We start from the raw sequence: 2500 nt of genomic DNA, 5'->3' as shown, positions 1-2500 counted from the left end.
ATTATGTGTTCTTTTCATTATCTGCACTTCATGTATATTGATTCAATGCCAAATAAACTTATTATTATTATTAACATCACAAGACTTCCCCTCCCTCTCTCCCTCTCCTTATATAAATCTCATGCCCCCCCCCCTCATACACGCGCGCCCAATTCTTACTGATGATGATGGTGGTGGTGATTGTGATTATGGTGATGATAGTGATGATTGTGATGGTGGTGATTATGACGATGATGGTGAGGGTGGTGATGTCGGTGATGATGATGGTAGTGATGGTGATGAGGAGGAGGAGAAGGATGGAGGTGGTGGAGGTGATGATGATGATGATGATGATGATGACGATGACGACGACGACGACAATGACGATGACGATGACGACGACGATGATGATGATGATGATGATGATGATGATGATGATGATGATGATGATGATGATGATGATGATGATGATGATGATGATGATTTCAGTAAAGCTCAGTTCATAGAACTACGTCAGGAGCTTCAGCTTACAGATTGGGAGGAAAAATTAAACGAAAGGCCTGTAGATCAGATGTGGGAAATATTTCAAAATACGCTCACTAAGATGATTAAAACTTACATTCCTTTTAAGGACAGACGTCCCCCAAATCAGGCTCGCCCAAAGTGGCTCGACAAAGAAACTGAAAAAAGTATTGCTAAAAAGAGACAGGCTTATAAGAAATATAAGTGCTCGGGTGCATCTAATGATTATGAAAGTTATGTATCAATACAGAGAGATTTAAAAAAGACAATAAGAAAAAGAAAACGACAATACGAAATGAACATCGCTGAGAAATCCAAAGAGAATCCCAAAGAATTCTATAGTTACATTAGAGATAAAAAGGTTGTTAGGAATCACATTGGTCCACTATTATCTGCTGACGGTCAACTTGAATATTCAAATGAAGGAATGTGTAATCTCTTAAACAATTATTTTAGCTCGGTATTCGTAAACGAAACACCTCAAAGTGAATTCCAAACTGAAACCTGTGAAAAGTCTGGGGTAAACTTACTACTGTAAATATAACAAAAGAAACAATTAAAAGGTGTATAGACAAACTCAAAGTTAATAAAACACCAGGGCCTGACGGTTGGCATCCAAGAATCTTAAAGGAAATGAAAAATGAGATTGTTGTTCCATTAGAAATTATTTTCAAGAAATCCATCATATCCGGAGATGTCCCAAGAGAATGGAAGCTAGCTAACGTTACTCCCATATTCAAAAAAGGTGACAAAAAGAAACCAAATAACTATAGGCCTATTAGTTTGACTTCGATCGTAGGAAAAATAATGGAAACTATCATCAGAGATGCTATCGAATATCATTTAGAAAGTAACCGTTTGATAAATGATGGCCAACATGGTTTCAGACGGAAACGTTCTTGCGTGACTAACTTACTCGAATTCTACAACACAGTTGTCTCGAATTATGACAAAAGAAACAATATAGATTTAATATATCTAGACTTTGCAAAAGCTTTTGATACCGTCCCACACGAAAGACTACTTACTAAATTAGCTTTGCATGGAATAAGTGGTAGCCTATTAGGTTGGACTAGTAATTGGTTGAAAGGTCGAAAACAGAGAGTTGTTTTAAATGGAAAAACTTCTGGATGGAAAAGTGTTGCAAGTGGAGTTCCTCAGGGTTCCGTTCTTGGGCCACTTCTATTCATAGTATATATAAATGATATAGACCATGGACTAAAATCTACTGTTTCCAAATTTGCTGATGATACAAAACTGTGCGGAGTGGCAAATGATCACTCAAACCAATTAGATATTCAAGAAGATTTAGATAAATTACAGCAATGGTCTGAAAAGTGGCTAATGAAATTTAACACAAGTAAATGCAAGGTAATGCACATAGGTAAAAATAACAGCAAGTACGATTACAAGTTATTTGGAAATTCGTTAACAAAAGTGGATAGTGAAAAAGATCTCGGCGTAATTATCAGTAACGACCTCAAATCATCCAAGCAGTGTATTTCAGCCTCTGAGAAAGCAAATAAGATTCTGGGATTGATTGCGCGATCTTTTGATTTCAAAAGTCCATCACTCATTAACAAGCTATATAAATCGTTAGTTCGTCCACATTTGGAATATGCTGTTTCCGTATGGTCACCGAATCTCATTAAAGACATTGACAGACTGGAAAAAGTACAACGGCGAGCCACAAAACTGATTCCAAATATCAAAAATAAATCATACGAAAATCGACTTAAGCACATGAATCTGTTTTCCCTAAAAAAACGTAGACTCAGAGGTGACTTGATACAGGTCTTTAAGATTTTAAAGGCAATTGACAACATCAAAAGTGACCAAATTTTCACATTGAATGAGAATCAGACAAGAAACAATGGTCTCAAACTGTCCGGAAATAGATTCAATTTGGAAGTAGGTAGAAACAACTTTGCCAACCGTGTAGTTAATGAATGGAATAAACTTCCTGCACAGGTAGTGCAATGTAGTTCAGTTCGAAGCT

General features: G+C 36.6%; 1 protein-coding gene across 1 annotated transcript in view; it reads left to right on the top strand.

Annotated features, from left to right (window-relative positions):
• The window catches only part of LOC143036646 (organic solute transporter subunit alpha), an 89320-nt gene that overhangs the window by 11572 nt on the left and 75248 nt on the right, over nucleotides 1-2500 (top strand). The gene's annotated exons all lie outside the window — the stretch shown is intronic.

This window comes from Oratosquilla oratoria, chromosome 2 (genome assembly GCF_046742065.1).
Source record: "Oratosquilla oratoria isolate Oo_2021 chromosome 2, ASM4674206v1, whole genome shotgun sequence".
In the NCBI taxonomy this organism is placed as follows: Eukaryota; Metazoa; Arthropoda; class Malacostraca; order Stomatopoda; family Squillidae; genus Oratosquilla; species Oratosquilla oratoria.
This window is presented reverse-complemented; position numbering and strand designations above follow the sequence as displayed.